The sequence below is a fragment of the Cetorhinus maximus genome, chromosome 5 (genome assembly GCF_964194155.1).
Source record: "Cetorhinus maximus chromosome 5, sCetMax3.hap1.1, whole genome shotgun sequence".
Lineage (NCBI taxonomy): Eukaryota > Metazoa > Chordata > Chondrichthyes > Lamniformes > Cetorhinidae > Cetorhinus > Cetorhinus maximus.
The window spans coordinates 106890934-106913438 of NC_135883.1; positions in this window are offsets into that span (position 1 = coordinate 106890934).

Sequence of the window (22505 nt, forward strand, 5' to 3'; positions counted from 1 at the left end):
AAGTGTTTTAAACAATAAAAGGATTTGATATGGTAGATAAAGATAAACTATTTCCTTTGGTGGAATCCAGGACACCCTTGCCATAAAATTAGATCCAGGTCATTCAGGAGTGAAATGAGGAAGCACTTCTTCACACAACTGATAGCAAAACGGGGCTAGGGAAAGAAATCATGGGCCATGGCATTTCTCATGTTTCTGGATGCCCTAATTCCTTATCCCCGTCCACCTTTAATGCTGCCTTTCACACCCTTTAGGTGTCCAGAATTGGGAACCATAGTCACAGTGGGGTCGAACTGTTTTATATAGGTTTAGCAAAACTTCTTGGCTTTTCTACTGTATGCCTCCATTTAGAAAGCCCATCGAAAACTCAGGGTTCAGGGTGATACATTTTACAACCATGGCTTTGTCAGACAATTACACACCGTGGTCTATCGTATGATGCAACTATCTCTACTTCTTTGAACCATGTCCTATGCAAGATCCAGACAACAACATCCAAAAGACTTGAAACTCACAAACGCTGTAAGTAATCCTATGTACAAATGAGAATATCTTGAACTAACAGTGCACAATTCCTGGTTTCACTTCCAAATTTAAAAATAGCAAAACCTTCCAGTAAATTTACACCAACCAATGTTATGAGAAAAATTACATTTTGCATTGAGTGATAAATATTTTGTCATTATAAGTTGAATCTAACCACACTTCTAACTGCCCTGCATGGGGCATATAATAGGAAAGCAAAGTACTGCAGATGCTGGAAATCTGAATTGTAAAAGAAAAGGCTGGAAATACTCAGCAGGCCAGGCAGCATCTGTGGAGAGAGAAACAAAGCTAATGCTTCAGGTCCATGATATGCCCTAATTCTGGAAGGGTTACTGATCTCTGTTTCTCTCTGCACAGATGCTGCCAGACGTGCTGAGCATTTCCAGCACTTTCTATTTCCTTTGGAGCAAAATTTTTGCCAGCCCTTCAAAAAGCAATCGGACTCTTGTGAGCCTCTCATTCCCCTTTAGCAAGAAACCCAGCAGCAGCTGCCTGAGATCTGGTTCAGGCCAACATTAAACATGAATTTCAAAAGAAAAAGTTAAGGTATGAAGAAAACAGACACACTTTGCAGCAAAAAGAAAAATTCAATGTCAAAGCAATAAATTAATAAATAATTAATAAAGATGATTATTAAAATATGCCAAGCAGCAGAGCCAACTAATAAAATCATTTTTTGCTTTTTCACGCAATAAGCAGAGCTAGGAAGAGACAGACTTGGCCCCAAGACTTGGTCACCAGGGAAGGGGGAGGGAACTGGGGCCGAGCTAAAGAGTTATGTTTTACTAATGTTAAACTAGCATTTGCCTCTGGTGGTGCAGACTCCAAACTGGCCTTCATGGAATTCATATGAAAAGGGGAGTCGAAAGGTATTGTATTGATAAGGGGTATTAATGGAATTTATGAACCTGTTCCTTTGTGTGAAGTTAACTTACAAAGTTACTTTGTAAATGGAATTGTTACAGTGGGAATTATTCCTAAATCACCGATTGAAGGGGTGGATTTTATTCTGGGTAATGAGTTGGCCTGTGGAGACAGTAATTTGGCAATGATTGTATTACAGCAGGCAGGTGATCATGTCGATCTAAACCAACTTCAAGAAACCACTGTGGCCAAAAATGAGATGCCTATTGCTAATAAAAAGAAATTGAAGGAAAACCTAGAGAAGCAACTTTCATGTTTGAAAGAAGAGTTTGCTAATGAAAGAGATTTGATGAGATCAATTGAGAATCCATCACAGAAAGTAGAACACTTGACTGAGGACTTGAAATGCCTAAATGATAAACTTGTAGAAACAAACTTAACAAAGGTCAATCTTCAGTTAAAACTTGATGAACTTCAAGCATCAGAAGTTGCTATGAAATATCAGGGAAAATGCCTTGATCAGAAAAAGGAATTGTTGGTACATCAGAATAATTGGTTGAATGCAGAATTAAAAACCAAAACTAACAAACTGTTAGAACTTTGTCATGAAAAGACCAATGAGATTCTCGAACTTCAATGCAAACTGGAGAAGATGAAGGGGAAGATATGTGGTATAGAGTGTCACAGTTCCAAAGTTGTTCCTGTGAATAAAAACTCTTCGCTGAATTGTGGTCCAATTGAGCAAAGACCTGATGCAAGGAACATTACTGATATATCAACCTCGGTAATGGACAATATGAAAACAACTAAAGTGCCTGTAGAATTGGAAATTAAGAATTGCCAACAAAAAGGACTGAAACCGAAAAATGGCCTGGAAAAATCAATGACCAGAGACACTGATTTACAAGTGCTTGCCAGTGTTAATACACAAAATACAGCAGTTGGAATCCAGGCAAGTGGACAGTTTGCAAAAGACCATTCTAAACCTGGAAAGGAGAAGAATGATATAGTTCGTGAATTATGCAAAACAATTAAAGGGTTGAAACAAACTATGAAACTCCACAGAGAGAATCCTGGAAGGGGGGGTACAATTTGATTTGTGGGGATGAAAGCTTAAAAAAGGAGCTAATTAAAGCTAATTGGGGTGTTGTCATGCTCAGCCTGTTCTGCTGCAGCAGAACAATCGCAGAACACAGACTTTGTGTTAGGAGAAGCAAGGAAAGATCTCTACAACAGGGTCAATTTTCTGTTTGGCAAAAGCAAGGAAAATAGAATTCCAGGAGCTCTTGGGGAAGCAATATATGAGCACGCTAAAAGGGACTGAATCCTAAGAATGATGTGAATAGTCCAGGCATGCTAAGGAGATGAGTGTTTGTATCAGAGATCACCAAACTATGAACTGGATGTGTTGGTTTTTGGTTGAAAGGAACTATGGAAAGTTATGCCATCAGGACTGTCATGACCTGAGGGACAGAGGGTTTAAAGCAGGATCCCATAGAGACCAATAACCTGGAAAGAAATGAATCCCTGACCAACCCCTGATGAAAGGAATCAATGGACAAGATTTCACTTTTTAAAACTTTAGCTGTACAATCAAACACAAATCAACATAAAGTGAATCATGTATTAACAGGCCAATAAATCAGTAAGAGGAATTTCACTTTAAATAGTTGAAACAACAAAGATACGTCTTACAAATTTTAAGCACTCGCATCACCCCCCCGCACACATGTGGCAACATGTGCAGTTTCAAAGTTCTCTTGCTGGGCCTCTGGTACATTGGATTGCTCACTTTTCCCACTCAATTGATTCAGCCCTCGAATCGCATTCACTGGCTGCTGTACTCTATCCAAGGTCCTCGAATACAGTTAACACAGAGAAGGTGCACGTACTTTAGACACAAACATACAATTTAGGAGCAGGTGTAGGTCATTTGGTCCCTCAAGCATCTGAAACTCCTCCACCAGGATCTCCAGCGCATCGGACAACCTTTCTCTCTGAGTCATCTTGAAACATTGGGCTGAATTTCACCTTCTCCCACCGGCAGGTTTTTAGGTGGGGGCGGGGAGGTGGGGGGGTGGGGGGGTGGGGGGGAGGAGAACGTGAAATAGGATCACAGAATCACAGTACAGAAGAGGCCCTTCAGCCCATCGAGTCTGCACCGCCACATGAGAAACACCTGACCTACTTACCCAATCCCATTTACCAGCACTTGGCCCATAGCCTTGAATGTTATGACGTTCCAAGTCTCATCCAGGTACTTCTTAAAGGATATGAGGCAACCTGCCTCCACCACCCTCCCAGGCAGCGCATTCCAGGCCGTCACCACCCTCTGGGTAAAAAGGTTTTTCCTCACATTCCCCCCTAAACCTCCTGCCCCTCAGCTTGAACTTATGCCCCCTTGTGACTGACCCTTCAACTAAGGGGAACAGCTGCTCCCTATCCACCCTGTCCATGCCCCTCATAATCTTGTACACCTCGATCAGTTCGCCCCTCAGTCTTCTCTGCTCCAACGAAAACAACCCAAGTCTATCCAACCTCTCTTCGTAACTTAAATGTTTCATTCCAGGCAACATCCCGGTGAATCTCCTCTGCACCCTCTCCAGTGCAATCACATCCTTCCTATAATGTGGTGACCAGAACTGCACACAGTACTCCAGCTGTGGCCTCACCAAGGTTCTATACAAATCCAACATGACCTCCCTTCTTTTGTAATCTATGCCTCAATTGATAAAGGCAAGTGTCCCATATGCCTTTTTCACCACCCCACTAACATGCCCCTCCGCCTTCGGAGATCTATGGACACACACGCCAAGGTCCCTTTGTTCTTCAGAACTTCCTAGTGTCGTGCCGTTCATTGAATATTTCCTTGTCAAATTACTCCTTCCAAAGTGTATCACCTCACACATTTCAGGGTTAAATTTCATCTGCCACTTATCTGCCCATTTGACAATCCCATCTATATCTTCCTGTAGTCCAAGATACTCAACCTCACTGTTAACCACCCAGCCAATCTTTGTGTCATCCGCAAACTTACTAATCCTATCCCCCACATAGTCATCTATGTTGTTTATATAAATGACAAATAATAGGGGACCGAGCACAGATCCCTGTGGTATGTCACTGGATACTGGCTTCCAGTCACTAAAGCATCCTTCTATCATCACCCTTTGCCTCCTACAACTAAGCCAATTTTGAATCCACCTTATCAAATTACCCTGTATCCCATGTGCCTTTGCCTTATAAGTCTCCCATGTGGGACCTTGTCAAAGGCTTTGCTGAAATCCATTCAAATTACATCAACTGCACTACTCTCATCTACACAACTGGCCACCTCCTCAAAAAATTCAATCAAGTTTGTTAGGCATGACCTCTCTCTGACAAAGCCATGCTGACTATCCCTGATCAAACCTTGCCTCTCCAAGTGGAGATATATACTCTCCTTCAGAACTTTCTCAAATAGTTTCCCTACCACTGACATGAGACTCACTGGCCTATAGTTCCCTGGCTTATCTCCACAACCCTTCTTAAATAACGGAACCACATTAGCTGTTCTCCAGTCCTCTGGCACCTCCCCCGTGGCCAGAGAGGAATTAAAAATTTGGGTCAGAGCCCCTGCGATCTCCTCCGTTGCCCCCCTCAGCAGTCTGGGATACAAATCATCCGGACCTGGAGATTTGCCCACTTTTAAGCCTACAAACACCTCCAATACCTTGTCACTCCCTATATCAATTTGCTTAAGAACCTCGCGGTCTCTCTCCCTGAGTTCTATACCATCATCCTCATTCTCTTGGGTGAAGACGGATGTGAAGTATTCATTCAACACTCTATCGGTGAAAGGCTTCCTGCCTTCCTCAAACAATCAGCAATTTTAAGCTGGGGTGGGTGAGGCCTTGTATGGACTGCTTGCCCTTGACCCAATTGAGGCCCTTAAGTGGCCAATTAGTGGCGATTTAAGAGCCGTTTCCCACCCAGCTTCAATTTTTAAACTGGCAGGAGGATTTCCCGGGTGTGGGGGAAGCCTGAAAATTATTGATTTGATTGGGTTTAGACCTCGGGCGGGTAGGGGTGGGGGGCACGCCTCCATCAGAAGCCCCCCTTCTAACTTTGGGCAGCCCTCTTCCCTTAAGGTCCAGTGGCTGCTGGACCTCCACCACCACCTCGCCCCCCCCTCCCCCCCCCCCCCAACCCCCCAGCTTCTCCCCCGACACTCCAATCCCTCACTATTCACCCTGCCCCCATGCCCTCCCTACCCTTCCCACCCTGAGACCCTGAAAACTAACCTTTGCATTCTCTCCTAGGACTTAGGCTCTGTTGTCTTCATAAAGTTCCTCTTCTGTCCACTGCAGCTTCTGAAGCTTCAGGGACGAGAGTGCTGTCAGTGGGACTTCCTCCTGAGTGAGATGTGAAAGTCCCGCCTGCAGCCAATTGATACTCATTCGAATATGAAATGGCTGCGGCGTGCTCGCAGTCGGCAGGGATGTGTTACCTGTCGACTCCTCAGATAACGGGATGGGAAACCCCGCCGTCCAAAATATCCTGGCCATTCTGTTGTGTCAGTGGAAATGGATGTGCGGAGACTACATAGAGAGCTCCATGAAAATTGCTTCTAATTAGTGCTTGAGGGCTGAACCTCCGGTTATCTGTTTTAATGCCTCCAGGCAAGTTTAAATCATGATAATGATCAACTAGCTCCAAACATTCAGGCCAAAACAAGACTTTCAAACAGGCATGTCTTATTAGCTTAGCACCCACTTAATGCCTGTCTTCACCCTTAGTGTTTCATTAAATTAGAATAGAACATACCGTATGTCAAAACAATGGACATTGGGGTAATCTTCTGATTGAACACTATTGGGAGATTTACCAAGGTGAAATGTGAAATCAGAAAATAACCCCATTAACTTGTCACTTTTGAAGGATTGTTTTTCACCTGTGTTTTTATTGGTCTCTTATAAATCTTAGAGACGAATATTCAATGCAATTCTTTAATATGGAAGTGCAGAAAAGAAGAAAATACTTCATCTAATACCGTTAACTTAGTGTTTTACAGGGTTACCGTTCAGTTATATTTTGCCTTTTTGAGGACTTTGTTCTTATGAGAAACTGGGGAACCTTTTATCGAGTTGTGCATAAATCCACAACCCAAAAGCAGACGTTTGATGAAAATGTGTGCTAGCATCATGTGAAAAATGAAAGGCAGCTCTTCTAAACTTCCGCAGCTGCAATAAGTTTCCAAAATGACAGTCCTCTCTAAGAGGAAATGCCTGTTTAAAAAAAAAACAATGGGCTAAATTCTCAACCTCGAGGTGAGTAGTGGAAGCCAGGAAAATGCACGGCTCGGCATGCCCACCTCGGGAAGAGGTTCCCACAAGGATGGGATTTTCATTGTGGTTTGGTGGGCTGGCAGAGGTGCTGGGGGGGTGGTGGTTGCAGGAGGGCAGGTGCAGGAAGCAGTTGGGCCAGAAACCCAGGAAAACATTCGGAAGCGGCCATAGGGGCTGCTGGGTGTGAAGGCGGGCTGTTAAAAGGTCTGCCTCGGTGCTGTGGTACTTCATCCCAGTAATAATAAAAACAGGCTCTATAGCCCTCACCCCTCACAGCTCCTCACCCCCCAATATTCCCCCTGCCCCATCTATGACACCTCACACCATCCATGCCAAGATATGCGTGCCAAACAACCCCAATGGTCCCTCATGCTCCCATGCCAAGTTATGCCCCCACCCTTCCCCAATGGCCCCATGTGCCCCTGTAAACAATCCCTTTGGTCCTCATGCCTCCCATGCCAAGGTATGCTCCCCAAACAACCCCTCTGGACCTTCATTCCCCCCATGCCAATGTATGGCACTTCCATGCCCATTTACCCACTGTATAGAAGCAATTAACTTTACAGCGACAGTAGTATATGTAAAAAATGCTTTGCAAAACAGTCATTTATTGGTATCTTGCCACTTTCTAAAAAAAAGCTCCTTTTTACTACAGGCCAATACAAGCATCTATCAACCACACCCTTTAAAGTATCAATAGCTGAAACTGAAAACACTTGAAACCTCTTATCCCTGTATAAATAAACATTGTGAAATTGACAGCACAGATCAGAGAGCCAGAGCTGTCAACCAAGTAATGTTTCTCCTGGGGATCAGGTGTTTTAGTACTCTAATTGATGTCTGGCTCTAAGCCAAGAATACATAATAATATAAAATCAAAAAACTGTGGATGCTGGAAATCCAAAACAAAAATAAAAATACCTGGAAAAACTCAGCAGGTCTGACAGCATCTGTGGAGAGGAACACAGTTAATGTTTCGAGTCCGTATGACTCTTCAACAGAACGAAAGAAAAATAGAAAAGAGGCGAAATATAATATTTCACCTCTTTTCTATTTTTCCTTAGTTCTGTTGAAGAGTCATATGGACTCGAAACGAATACACAATGAGACTTGGCTGAGAGCCCAGAAATCCATTAGCCTGTTGAAACACCTGAGCCCCAAGGAAAACATTGTTTTTGCCTGTAACACAGGTATGGCACCAACAAATTCGAGACACATAACTCTCTTAGCATCCTTGGAATAAACATCAACATTCATGAGAATTTGTTTGTTTTGGTGCCTTTAAGTCTATCTAGAAGTTTCATCTAGTTGTGTCAAAGTCCATAAGAATACTTGGATCCTCTTTCTTGAGGGTGAAGTACAAAAGTCTTCTCTGATGAACACTTTAAGGAAACTACCTTTGAGAATTTATAATGTTTATGACCATTCTCTGCTTTATACTTGTTAGCATCCTTTAACGTTCTCACCTCTTCTCTAACATTCCTCATGCTTTTGTACCACTGGAAATTTTTATTTTTGCTGGTGTGTTTAACATTTGTATTTAATTCCACATTTCTCTCTGCTTCTCCCAATGTCATTTTAACATAGGCCCAGAAGTTCCTGTATTCTTGGAACATCTTTCTCCCTTTCATTTTTTTCTTATTTCATATCAATTATTTTGTTTGCGCTTCCTGGTTCTGGGTATATTTATCTTAAGTTATTCCATGTACTATTAAAGTTATTCCATTTCCTCTTAACTAAGGTCAATATGTTCTTCCTTAAAGCCCTTGAAATTGGCTTTGTGAAATATGTATATATGGGTCTAATAGTCTTTGGCAATCTAAGTCTCGGATTATGTCAGACTTAATCATGTTGTGGTGGTTGTCATCTAAGGATGCCACAGCCACCATTCACTACTGCATGGGTCATTTACCAATATTAAGTCAAATTGAGAGAGCTGTTTCTTTTGACTTCCCTCATGCACTGGGTCATGGAGCACTCATGCATTATATTTACTAACCAATACTGGCATTTTTACACTGAAGACATGCAGAGCTGATTTTCTTGCCCTTTACACTTGGGGAAATGTTCATTTGTTGGGTTTGTAGGACAGGGAATAGGAGTGGATCTCCTTTTTATCCCTTTTATATTGCACTGGGTTTTTTGGTGCTTAAATCCGGGAGAAAGAAATGGTAGAACCAGACTGTACTGATATTTAGATGTAAGCCTATCACAGAGATGTGAATGAGGCAGAAAGGGGCATCATGGTCTCCCACCTCATTTTCCTTTGTTAGAAACCCAATTGCAGCAGTGCTCAAAAAAATTAGTTGTTGAGGCTCAGACTGTTCTGCTAGGGATCAGAAAATCAGGAAAGATCGTGTGAACAGTTCAAATTTTCAACTGATATATCTAGGAAAATTGGCCCTTTAAATTTTGAGAGAATTATATCACATTGTGAGTGAGAGAGAGGCATTTTGTCCTTTTCTCGGTGTTATTTTATCAAAGTTAAAGGTCATCAAATTGAACCAAATTATTAACATTCAAGGAGAGTCAAATATGGTTAACTAAACATTCGATGGCCCCTGAAGTAGGACTGGTGCAAGAGCATTTGGCGCCCTAGGCGAATCTTCAACTTGGCACCCCCTCCCACCTCCCCCCATCCCGCCCTCCACGAAGCCACATGACCTGGTTGTTTACTTATGGGACCTTGTATTAACAAGCAAGCACACGCATGTGCACAAACACAGACACATAGAGAAATGTGAGGTTCCTTCAGTAACAAAAAAGCAGAACATAGTACATTTGCAATTAAGGACTATAATTTTCTCCAGCATGATTCTATGAAGTAAATCCACACAATAAAGGGAATCACTGACTTGCAATGCAATGGACAGGGCACAGGGAATATTGATGAAATAAGCTATTAAACTTCACTTGAAACTAAGTGGAACTTGTTTATAGATTCAGATTTTGGAGCCACTTTTATGTTGTTCTAGTGCTGCAACTGCCAACATTCAGATCCTTTATGGCCGATGGTATTAGCAGACTGTAAGAGTGGTTTAAACACACACCTTATGTGAATAATGCATTCAGTTTTACCTTAACCTCACTTCTAAACAAGTTTCCAATATTAACAGAACAGAGAGGAAGCTGAAATCTAAATATTCATGAGAATAATGACCAAAGTCACTGATAATTCAAAGTGATAGTTCAAACGGAGGCACAATGTGGGTGTTCCCCAAGTGCTTGGTCCACCTGGAGAGTCGCTTCAACATTAACAAGAGGGCCTGCTCCAAGAATCTGCTGGCCCTCTACACCGGGATGGGTATTTCGCCATGGCCACCGACTGCGAGACTGCTGCATAACAGGGGCAAGATTTTCCAGGCGCAGGGGGACCACCAGTGGGGCGGTGAAGTCCTCACTTCAGCCACCGCCATCGGCGGCCTGGCAGCAGGAGAGGACGAGCTGAAAGCCTCGGGGGACCGCACAGGATTGTGATTGGAAAAGCAGCAAGTGCGGTAGAGGCGGAGCTGCCCTTGTCATCATAGATCCAGTCTCTCCCATGCTTGCTGTTCCAACTCCTCCCATCACGGATTCCCTCTCTGCCACTTTTACTGCTGCACCAGGTACAGAATCTTTGATTGGAGGAGCAGCAGCAAAAGCGGCAGAGAGGGAATCCGTGATTGAAAGAGCTGGAGCAGCAAGCGTGCGAGAGACAGAATCTGTGATTGGAAGAGAGGCTCCGTCTCTCCCGTACTCGCTGCTCCTCCAATCACAACTCTTGCCGGTCCCAGGATGCTTTAGCCTCGCCTGTCCTGCTGCCAGGCTGCAAATCTGCAGTCAGTTCCACGTTCCCCCTCTCTGCAATTGTCAGTTTAACTGACAGTTAATGTTCTTTGTAAAAAAAAAAATGACAGTTGCAGAGAATGGGAAAGACCTTCAGGCAGCTCCGTGGTTTGTTGGTCGGCTTTTTAAAAAAAATCAGAAATGGCTGTTCCGATTTTTTTTAAAAGGCCGGCAGCTTTTTGCTGCCCCCCCCAAATCTTGGTGACCGAGGTGACTGCCGAGTTCACCCATTGGTTGCAGTGGCCCAACCCTGAAGGAAGTTACAATTACACTCTAGCATATACATTTGTTCTTTGATGGAAGATTCTAGAACCTCTGGAAATAAAAGCAGCTGGTTATTACCAGGCCTGTGGCACCACAGGCAGCTCTGCTGTATAGAAGGGGAGGAAGAAGTGGATAAGAGCAGTAGTGATAGGGGATTCATTACTTAAGGGAACACACAGGCATTTCTGAGGCCGGAGATGTGACTCCAGGATGGCATGTTGCCTCCCTGGTCCCAGGGTCAAGGATGTCATAGAGCAGCTGCAGGACGTTCTTCTGGAGGAGGGTGATCAGCCAGGGGCCGTGGTCCACATTGGTACAATGACTTAGGTAGGAAAGCAGATGAGGTCCTGAAAGCAGATTTCAGGGAGGTAGGAAGGAGATTGAAAAGCAGGACCTCTAAAGCAGCAATCTCAGGATTTCTCCCAGTCCCACATACAAGTGAGTATAGAAATAGGAGAATTGAGCGATTGAACGCGTGGCTGGAGAACTGGTTTAGGAGGGAGGGCATCAGGTTTCTGAAGCATTGGGATCGGTTCCTGGGAAAGTGGCACCTGTACAAACCGGACAGTCTACACATGAACAGGACTGGGACGAATATCTTCACAGGGAGATTTGCTAGGGGGTGTTTAAACTAGATTGGCAAGGAAACAGGAACCTGAGGGCAAATTCAGAGCAGCAAATGGGAGATTGGAGAATTAGTAAAATTACCCCGAAAGACAGAAGAAGCACAGGTTAAAAAGTGTACAGCACAGGAATTTGGCAGTGTTAAAAGGTATATATGTAAATGCAAGGAGCATAGTAAATAAAGCTGATGAGCTGAGGGCACATAGACACATGGCAGCATGGTATCATCACTATAACGGAAACTTGGCTTAAAGAGGGGCAAAAACAGCAGCTCAATGTCCCTAGATATAGTTTTCAGGCAGGGTAGAGGGAGGGATAAGAAAGGTGGGGGTTGTAGCATTGTTGGTTAAAGAAACAATTACAGCTGTGAGAAGGGATGATATGCTAAATAAAGCACCAAATGGGACCATATGGGTTGAGCTCAGAAATGAAAAAGGGACAGCCACACTTCTAAGCGTGTACTATAGACCCCCAAATAGTGGAAGGGAGTTAGAGGAAATATGTAAACAGATTTTTGAGTGCAAAAACAATAGGGCAGTTATCGTTGGAGACTTCAAATACCCTAATATGAATTGGGATATGAACAGTGTGAAGGGCACAGAGGGCACAAAATTCTTGAACTGCATTCAAGAGAACTTTTTCAGCCAACACATAACAAGCCCAACGAGAGGGGGCACAATTCTAGATTTAGTCTTAAGGAATGAAATTGGGCAAGTGGATGAAATAGCAGTGGGGACCATTTTGGAGATAGTGACCATAATACAGTTGGATTTAGCATCATAATGGAAAAAAGAAAAGAGAACAGCAGTATAAGTTCTAAATTGGGGGAAGACAAATTTTAGAAAGCTGAGAGGTGAACTGGTGAAAGTGGACTAGATGCAGCTACTAGAAAGGAAAACAGTGTCAAATCAGTAAGAGGTATTCAAAATTGAGATTATACGGGCACAGTGTACCCATGCCCCACAAAGAAAAAGGCTTATACTACCACATCTAGAGCCTCTGGTTATCCAGAAGCATACAAGGTAAGATAAAGCAGAAAAAAGAGCGCTTATGACGGTCAATAAGATTGATACTGTAGAAAGCCTAGAGGAGTACAGAAAGTACAGGGTGAAGTAAAAAGGAAATTAAGAAAGCAAAGAGAGGATACAAAAAATATTGGCAGGTAAAATCAAAGATGTTTTACCAGTACATTAAGATTAAGAGGATAACTGAGGAAAGGGTAGGGCCTATCAGAGATCTACGTGGTAACTTGTGCGTTAATGCTGAAGATGTGGGCAGGGTTCTCAGTGATACTTTGTCTCTGTCTGCATCATCCCTCTCCTTAATGAAGACATTCTAGTTAAAGAAGAAGCGTGCAAAATATTAGATACAATAAGCATAATGAAAGAGGAAGTACTGGAGGGACTGGCAACCTTGAAGATGGATAAATCACCAGGGCCGATGGATTGTATCCCAGGTTGTTAAATGAAGCCAGGGAAGAAATAGCAGATGCTCTGAGGATCATTTTCCAATCCTCACTAGATACAGGCAAGGTACCAGAGGACTTGAGGTCTGCGAACATTGTACCAATATTTAAAAAGGGTGTGAGGGATAGACCAGAAAATTATAGGCTAGTCAGTCTGACTTTGGTGGTGGGCAAATTATTGGAATCGTTTCTGAGACACAGGATAAACTGTCACTTAGAAAGGCATGGATTGATCAGGGATAGTCAGCATGGTTTTTTTAGGAGATGATCGTGTCTTACTAACTTAATAGAATTTTTTGAGGAAGTAACAAGGAGGATTGATGAGGGTAGTGCAGTGTATGTTGTCTACGTGGATTTTAGTAAGGCATTTGACAAGGTCCCACATGGCAGACTGTTAGAAAAGTGAGATCTCAAGGGATACAGGGGAATGTAGTGAGTTGGATCCAAATTGGTTCAGTGACAGGAAACCAAGTGTAATGGTTGATGGATGTTTTTGCGAGTGGAGAGCGGTTTCCAGTGGTGGTCCACAGGACTCAGTGTTGGGGCCCTTGCTGTTTGTTGTATATATTAACGATTTGGACTGAAATATGGGAGATATAATTGGGAAATTTACAGATGACACAAAAATTGGCCGTGTAGTTGATAGTGAAGAGGATAGTTGTCTCCAGAATTATAACAACGGTTTGGTTGAGTAGGCGGAAGAGTGGCAAATGGAATTCAGTCCAGAAAAGCGTGAGGTAATGCATTTGGGTAGGGCAAGCAAAGCAAGGGAATACTCAATAAATGGGAGGATATTGAGAGGGGTTGAGGAGGTGAGAGACCTTGGAGTGCATATCCACAGGTCCCTGAAGGTGGCAGGACAGGTGGATAAGGTGGCAAAGAAAGCATATTGAATGCTTTCCTTTACTGGATGAGGTATTGAATACAAAAGCATGGATATAATGCTGGAACTGTATAAAACACTGGTTAGGCCACAGCTGGAATTTTGTGCACAGTTCTGCTCACCACACTACAGGAAAGACATAATTGCCCTGGAGAGAGTGCAGAGGAAATTTATAAGAATGTGGCCAGGGCCTGAAAATTGCAGCTCTGAGGAAAGATTGGATAGGGGTGTACAGAAGAGGCTGTAGGGTGACCTAATTGAGGCGTACAAAATTATGAGGGGCCTAGATGGGGTAGACAGGAAAGACCTGTTTCCCCTAGCTGAGGGGTCAATTACCAGGGGGCATAGATTTAAGATGATTAGTAGCAGGACTAGAGGGGATATGAGGAAAAACTTTCTTACCCAGAGGGCGGTTAGCATCCAAAATTCGCTGCCTAAATTGGTGGTTGAGGCTGAAACACTCAACTCACTTAAAAGGTACCTGGATCTGTATCTGAAGTGCTACAACCTGCAAGGCTATGGACCAGGTGCTGGAAAGTGGGATTAAAATGAATGGCTAGTTTTTTTCTCTTTTTATGGCCGATGCAGACACGATGGACTGAATGGCCTCTTTCTGCACCGTAACTTTTCTATGGTTCTAATGTTATTATCCATTGCAAGGAGTATTGAACACAAAAGTAAGGAGGTTATGCTTCAGTTGTACAGGACACTGAGGAGACCACATCTGGAGTACTGGGTACAGTATTAGTCACCTTATTTAAGGAAGGATGTAAATGTGTTCGAAGCAGTTCAGACAAGATTTACTAAACTAATACCAGGAAAGGGCAAGTTATCCTATGAGGAAAGATTGGACAGGCTGGGCTTGTATCCACTGGAGTTTAGAAGAGTAAAAGGCGACTTGATTGAAACATATATGGCCCTGAGGGGCCTTGACAGGGTGGATATGGAGAGGATGTTCCCTCTTGTGGGGAAATCTAGAACTAGGGGTCACTGTTTAAAAATAAGGGGTCGCCCATTTAAGACAGAGATGAGAAGATTATTTTTCTCTCAGAGGGTAGTGAGTCTTTGGAATTCCTTTCCTCAAAAGGAAGTGAAAGCAGAGTCTTTGAATGTTTTCAAGGCAGAGCTAGATAGACTCTTGATAAACAAGAGGGTGAAGGGTTACCGGGGATAGGCGGAAGTTACAGTCAGGTCAGCCATGATCTTATTGAATGGCGGAGCAGGCTCGAAGGATGGAGTGACCTACTCCTGTTCCTAGTTCATATGCTCGTATGTCGTATGCTTGTGGTTCAGGTAGTAACACAGAGATTATTATCTTTGTGGTTCTGCTTTTATATTTAGTCTCCAGCTGTTCATATTCTCTCAGCAGAACCTCTTTCCTCATTCTTCCTATGTTGCTGGTGGACCACGACAACTGGATCCTTCCTCTCCTACTCCAACCTCTCTCTAGCTCCGAGGAGATGTCCTTAACCCTTGCACAGGACAAGCAACAGTGTTTGGTCTTCTGTTGCAGAGGACAGGGTTTATCCCCCTAACTATACTGTCCCATACTACAACTACATTCCTTTTTACTTCCTCCACTTGAATGACCCCTTGCACCATGGTGCCATGGTCATTTTGCTCATCCTCCCTGCAGTCCCTGCCCTCGTCCACACAAACTGCAAGAACACTTAACCCATTGGACAAACGCAAGGGCTGAGGCTCCTCCATTGCTAACTTCTGGATCCTCATTTCCTATCTCTCTCACTGTCACACCTTCCTGTCCCTGACCATGGGCCAAATCTGAAGTTCCTAACCTATGACTGCCTCCTGGAACAAAATGTTCAGGTTACATTTCCCCTCCCTGATGCATCGCAGTGTCTGAATATCCTTGAACTGCAAACAGTTATTCAGATGTGGTTGCCGTGGATCACACAGTTGTTCACCAGTCCTCACACACCACAGCAATGCCACATCACCTTCCCTGCCATCTCTATTCTGTTTTTATTTAAATAATTAAGGTTTAAAATATCACTCAACAATTATCCTTGGGTATATTATGGATTTTAACCATTTCCGCTATAAATTTAATATACTACTTATATCTCTCCAGTACTGTTTTAAAATACTGCCCTTGTTTAAAGAGGAAAAAGCTTAAAGCTCATCAATCACCTATCTGCATACCTAGTTAAAGTCTCCAGACTTCAGCTCTCAGGTCCCGCTGTCTCCAGCTCCCTGTCTTGGACTAGTCCTTTTTGTGAAGGCCAGAACAGCATCTCCTTCCTTAAATACCAAATTCTCAGCACTCTGTCTCACTGCACTCAGTCCCCAACTGCCACCTTTATGCAACTTACTTCGTGCACCTGCTAAATCTCATGTGTTTATATTAGCTCAGACTCCAGTGGGTTGAGTTAGCCGCTGCTGGCTAGGGAACCATTTCAAACTAGTTACCTCATTATCTAACTGTAGCTGTGTCTAACACTGAGCTTGTTTAACACTGAACCTCAAAGTCTCTTAAGTCTTGAGTTTTAAATCTGAAAAGAAAAACTTCAAGTTACTGCTACAGCTAAGTTAAATGCTAAATGCAAACTTTCTGGATTTTAGAAAGCAACCAACTCTTAAAACTTGCATTTATATATATACCTTTAACTTAGTAAAATGTTCCATAGCGCTGAGCAGTATCAAGCAAAATTTGATATTGAGACACATGAGATTTAAGGATGGTTGAGCAAAGAGGTAGGTTTAAGGAGTATCTTAAAGGAGTGGAGCAAGGGTGACAAGTGCAGAGGTTTAGTGAGGAAATTCCAGAGCGTAGGGCTGAGGCAACTGGAGGCATGGCCTCCAATGGTGGAGCAATAAATATTGGGGCTGTGCAGAAGGTTGCAGAGCTGGAGGAGGTTACAGAATTGGTGAGGGGGTGAGTGTATGGGGGGGATTTGAAAACAAGGGTGTGAATTTTAAAATCAAAGGAAACCAATGAGCGCAGGGATGATGGGTAAGTGGAACTTGCAGAAGTCAGGATGTGTGCAACAGAATTTGGATTAGTTCAAGTTTACGAAACATACAGGGTGGGATGCCAACCAAGAGAGCATTGGAACAGTTGAGTCTATCATAACAAAGATGTGAGTGAGGGTTTCAGCAGCAGATGAACTGAGGCATCGGGTGGAATTTTCTGAGCCCGCTGGCGGTGGGCGTGATAAGTGGCGTGCGCAGAAAACATGGCGGGACCCACTTCACGATGGTGTGAAGGCAGGTCGCAATCTCCCGCTCAGCCCACCAACGGTGGGCTGCGTTTCCCGCCATTAGTCAGCAGGGAGCTAATTGTAATACATTAGCATATAATTAAAAGGCCATCCCGCCAGGCTGTTGGAACCCCGCCATGTCGTCCGTCCACGTCGGCAGGAAAGCACACCCACATGTTTCACAATAGCACGCAGGCGACGTGCACTTGGTGGCCTTCACTTCGGGGGAACTGAGGTGAGTGAGCAGCAGTGTTCACCACAGCTCACCCGTTGTTTACAGGCCTCAGGGGTGCCGGGGTCAGGGGAAACTGATGCCCTGCCTTGGAGGTGACTGCTGAGGGGTGGGGGGGGTGGCTGGGGGCAAGTGCCGGCCAGCCAGTCAGAGGTGGCTGCAGTGGTGGGGAGGGGTCAAGTGCTGCCCTGCCGCTGCATCCCACGCACAGGCAATCGAGTTGGGGCAGGATAAGTGAGGGAAATGGCCATGCATTAGGGACACCTGTATAAACTGACCATCCCTTTGCAACTAAGACAGATCAGGCACAGCCACAGTGATATGATTGGGGTCAGACTCCTAGCCTGCCCACCCATGCAAGCAATGCGCAGGCACCAAGGGGACACCAAGTGCTCCATACGTTGCACCCCCCCCACACCAGCCGCCACCACCACCCCCCACACTTCCGGCACAGACTTCGAGTCCGCCACCACTTTATTGGACTGCGGATCAGTTGGGCTGCACACGTTGTACAATTTCCTCGCCCACGCTGGCCATGTAGCAGTCACTGCTGGAGGCGCTCACAGCCCCTTGCAATCTCAGCATCCTGGTTTGGACCAGTGTCCCCCATGTCACAGGCTGACAGGGCAGCCATGCAGTGCACTCATCTCTGGCCATCCAAGGGGTGACCAGCACTCTCCGGGAAGCATTAAGGGGCGGTCACACAGGGCCAGGACAGGTGCTAAGTACAGCCATGATAACCACACCTCTCTCTTTCATGCTGCAGGAGGACTACATCAGGATCATGGATCCTGGTGACCTAGCTGTATGCCTGATGGCCTACAGAGACCATAGAAGGTGGAGGAGAGAGTGACTGAGGCTCCTGGCCTCACAAAGGCAGGAGCAGCAACCTCAGGAAGAAGAGGCAGCAGGGGCTCCCACACATGCTGACCTGGAGCGTCAGCGAGCCGCGGCTGGTCGGCACCTAGAGATACCCAGGGTCTATAGATGCCGCCTACCATTCCTGCAGATGACTGAGAACCAGTGTCGCTGATGACTGCGCATGTCTAGGGATCTGGTCGCTCACATCTGCCACTTACTGCAGGACTTGGTGCCAAGGGGACATGGAGGGCATCCATGCCAGTGGCTGTGAAAGTGACCGTGGTGCTCAATTTCTATGCTAGTGGCTCCTCTCAGGGCTCCACAGGTGACCTCTGTGGGGTTTCACAATCCACCACCCACAAATGCATCCATGAGGTCACGGATGCCATCTTCTCCATGGCACACAACTTTGTGCATTTCACCCAGGACCGGGACAGCCAGGTTGCAAGGGCCATTGGATTCGCCCTAATCTCGGGATTCCCACAGGTGCAGGGTGTGATTGACTGCACTCATGTGACACTCAGGTCTCCATCTCTACACTCAGTGGACTTCATCAACCGCAAGGGCTTCCACTCACTGAACGTGCAGCTGGTGTGCGACCACCAGAAACGCATCCTGCAGGTTGCGCACAGTTTCCAGGGAGTGTGCACGATGCCTACATCCTGAGCCACTCGCAGACCCCTGCAGTCTTCCAGGATCCACAGAGGCTGCAGGATTGGCTCTTTGGGGACAAGGGCTACCCACAGAGGCCGTGGCTGACAATACCCTTGTGGCGGCCTCAGGCTGCAGCAGAGCAACGCTATAATGAGGCTCATGCTGCAGCTCGCAACTTGGTGGAGCAGACCATGAAGATGTGGTTCTGGTGCCTGAACTAGCCTGGTGGAGCCCTGCAATACAGTCCACAGACGGTGTCATGCATCATCATCGTCTTCTGCGCCCTTTACAACCTGGCGCTCCAACGGGGAGAGGAGCTGGCTGTGGAGGAGGTAGAGGAGCTGCATGTCTCCTCCGATGAGGAGGATGCTGATGGGGATGAGGGTGTGGAGGTCCTCGGTGGTGATGATGACGGGGATGAGGCTCTCACACTGGCCAGACGAGACAGGCACACTCAGGAGGCCCTCATAACTGCCAGACTTGTGGAGGATGATGATGATAAGCAGTGAGGTGTCCATATCAATCCTCGCATCACAGTTGTGAACAGCTGACTCCAGTCTGGCTTATCTCAGTGCCAATACCCCCTGTGAGAATGCTCCTGTCATGGAGACGCAGGGGAGGCCCTAATTGTTGCTCAATCGCAGGAGGGTGATGACAACATGCAGTGAGGACACTCCATAGATCTTCACATAGCCTCTGAGAATGTCTGACTCCTGTCTGGCCGAGGGCAACTCGCTTGTGCTCTGTGATCAGGGCCATCTCAGAGACACAGCCATGAAACTTTAGATGCATCTGATGCTGTGTCTGCCTTCAGCACCTGAGCACTCCAGGAGCTGGTGCACAGCATCACTGGTCACAGACGCTGGTGTGATGGGGGACAGCCCCACATTAAAGGTGCTGAGAGCACACAGAGAGAATAAGAAAAATATGTGGCACTTGCCCACTACATCCGGGCAGCAATGACCAGCACTGCCGAGGTACAGGCATCGGTAATGTTTCCAGGGAGTATGAGACTGGACCTTCACTGTGGTCTGAAGGCCGCACAGAGCACAGGGAAGAGGCCCTGGACTGGGACACCTGCCTTTTACCTTGTGCAGAAAGGTTTCACATCTGAGTGACAAGATCACTGCTCATCAGAACAAGGAGCCATTGGCAGGGAGACATTCTTGGGAGTTTATTGACAATAGTGAACATTATGTGCAAGTGATTAACACCCTTGCCCAGGCTGTGCAACTAATTCTTCTTAACTGTCCTAACCCTGCCGCTACGTCTTGGTGCTCCCCGGACATCCACAGCAGATGTGGAGGCAGCCTGCTGACTGCGACGTCCTGTCTGTGAAGACCTTGGCGGGCATCCTCTGGAGGGCCGAGACTTGGAGGGCCCCAGGCTGCTTTCAGGGCCCTGCTGTGTGGCAGTGGCACTCTCCTAGGTCTGTGAAGCTGGAGCTGCGGAGGTCACAGGAAGAGGGGAGGCAGATGGTCTGGTCACTCCCAGAGTCACCTGGGTGGATGGCCCTGGATCGTGCTTGCACCTGCTGATCTTCCTTCCTATGGGTGTCTGAGGGCCCCGGGCTGACTCTGTGAGCAGAAGGGGTGCTAGAGTGAGATCGAGCTGCCCACCACCCCTCTCATGTACATACTGTTGGAGGCCAACAATGGCATCAGCGATGGAGTTGAGCCTGCGCAGCAGTGTAGGAGCGGTGTGCTGGACCAAGGTCTCCATGGTGGTTGACATCCTGCTAGTGTTGACCTCAATGCCGATGCTATCACCTCAGCCTGAAGACGGATGGACTCCTCCAACGTGCCTTGCAATCTGAGGAGTGCATTGGACATTCCTTCCTGATGTTCCCGGGCTTGCCTTTGCAGCTCCAGCAACTGCGCCATGACCGAGTCCAGAGGCTCGTCATCTGACTTGGACTCAGCAACGTTCCGGCCTCCAGCAGTTCCCCAAGATCCTTGGACCTGGGAAGTCCCTGCCTCCGCCTGCTGTATATCAGAAAGCGTGATGTGCTCACCAGATTGTGATCCTGAGGCTACTCTAAAGCAAGGTCCCACCGAGGTGTGTGTCTCTGCGCTGGTGGAGGGTGTGGGTGAGCGCTGTGACGGGACTTCAGGGAGGGTGCTTCAGATTCCTCTTCAGAGGTTTCTTCGGGGCTTGATTGGAGGCCCTAGGTCATGGACTCTGTCTGCTGCTTCCCAGATGTGTCTATGAAAGCAAGGAGAGATAATTAGTGCATGGCAGTGGCCTGTGAAAGAGGACACATCGTTCACGGCATGGTTGTCTGATGGATGTTGCACTGCTGGATCCTCACTTGGTAGAGCGGTGCCAACCTTACCTTCAGCACAGGACCAGTCCTGGTCATCGCCGGCCAGCTGGATGGCTCTGTTTTCAAATTCTGTGAGAACTTTGAATTTCGACATCCCTCCACCTGTCTGTGACATTTCCCTCCTGTGTTAGCCAGTTTGTCCTGCATGGATAGAGGTGGAGAGAACGTAAGCAGGATGCCTGAGGGGCCAGATGATAAGTATGCCTGGCGAGTGGTCCCATAGACGGGATGAGGACAATGATGGTGTGTGTGAAATGGTGAATGGTGATATCTGTTGCACTGGCAGTGAGTGAGGGCCCTGTGGATGTGTGATGGTTTGTGAGTGTGTGAGTTGGGAGTGATGAAAAGAGTGACTTACCCTGGCGGAATGGAAGAGATCATTCATCCTTTTGTGGCACAGGGTGGCTGTCCTCTTCTGAAGGGTGTAGGCACTGACCATCACTGCCACCTCCTCCCAAGCTGGGTTGGTGACATTGCTACCCATCCTGCGGCCAGAGTAGGAGTAGATCACATCCCAGTGGGCCTCCACGGCATCCAGCAGTCACTCGAGGGACCTGTCGTTGAAGCGGGGGGCTGCCTTTGCAGGCCATGTCTCCCAGGCAGCGATGGTGAGCTGGTGGTGATGAGCGCTTTGCTGGCGGCCGGCGTGATGCAGCAACAAGGTGATGGTGAGCGGGCAAATGAGAGCCTGCCCACCATGGAAACGGCGTGTTTCGTGGGAGTGAATATATAACGAGGTGGGCTCGGGAAGATATGGCATGAAAACCTGCCATTTTCTCGCCCGCTACTGCACTTAGTGCAATTCTGGGAAAATCCTGCCCATCAACTCGAGTTGAGTGCCGTAATGACTCTTGAGGCATGGGCACAGATGGGGAATGTTAAGGAGGTGGAAGTAGACAAAAGGGAAAAAAAGCATAGAATAAGACTGATAATGAGCTAGCTTTTTTTATGTAGCTGTGTGCACCCACCTTCTTTCTCTCTCTCTCTCTGTGCTCCCCCTCGCCTTGTTTTTACTTGCAGTCAGAAATGTTTTCTTTGAGATACAAGCTAAAATATTAGAAGCTGCAATCACCTTTCTAGACATGCAACTAATTTGTTAATGTCCTTGAAATGAGCAACAGGAAGTCTAATGTATAATATTTGCATAAAACATGAAGTAATTAATTAAAACGATTAGTGATATAGAATCTTACATTAACTGATTTGCAGTATTTGTGAGTCTTGGCTGTAAAATTAGTTTACAATCTCCAAAAATTGTATTATGGTCTTTGGAACATAGTAATTTCAATACATAAAATATTTTATTTAAAGCAATTATAAGCATAATTAATGTATTTTAAAGGAACTAGCTAACATCAGTTTACTCCTGTCCAAAGGTATTTTGGAGCATAATTCTGTGGGGTAAAAATTGCT